The 524-nt window shown below is 46.0% G+C and overlaps 2 pseudogenes; both read left to right on the top strand.

Annotated features, from left to right (window-relative positions):
- On the top strand, positions 1-111 carry LOC119347409 (annotated as a pseudogene; the record flags this gene model as incomplete).
- A 207-nt stretch (positions 112-318) lies between these two features.
- LOC119347410 lies at positions 319-437 on the top strand (annotated as a pseudogene).
- Positions 438-524: the final 87 nt, after the last annotated feature.

Here is a 524-nt window from a genome sequence, read left to right as displayed (position 1 = left end):
TCATACCAGCACTAAAGCACCGGATCCCATCAGAACTCTGAAGTTAAGCATGGTTGGGCGAGAGTAGTATTAGGATGGGTGACCTCCTAGGAAGTCCTCGTGTTGCATTCCCTTTTTAATTTTTTTGCGCGGCGTGCAAAAGAAAACGCATGGGCGCGACATATATTTACCTCGTTTTATTATTTTGCATGTTTGCGGTAAGTTTTAGCTCGTTGGTCATTATTCATGCGTGTAGCAGCGGGCAAAGCAAAGTACAATCGTCTTTGTAGTGGAGCTGGGAGGGGCAAGCATAAGGGACGAAGACGAGGGTAACATGTCGGATGCGAAGTTTAGCGTGCTAAGGCACTGAATCCCATCAGAACTCCGAAGTTTAGCGTGCTTGGGCAAGAGTAGTACTAGGATGGGTGACCTCCTGAGAAGTCCTCGGGTTGCATTTCCTTTTTAATTTTTTTGCGCGACGTGCAAAAGAAAACGCACGGGCGCGACATATATTTACCATGTTTTATTATTTTCACACGTTTGCG

This window comes from Triticum dicoccoides, unplaced genomic scaffold (genome assembly GCF_002162155.2).
Source record: "Triticum dicoccoides isolate Atlit2015 ecotype Zavitan unplaced genomic scaffold, WEW_v2.0 scaffold66941, whole genome shotgun sequence".
Taxonomy (NCBI): Eukaryota; Viridiplantae; Streptophyta; class Magnoliopsida; order Poales; family Poaceae; genus Triticum; species Triticum dicoccoides.
The sequence above is the reverse complement of the archived record's forward strand: the minus strand, read 5'-3'. Positions and strand labels throughout refer to the sequence as shown.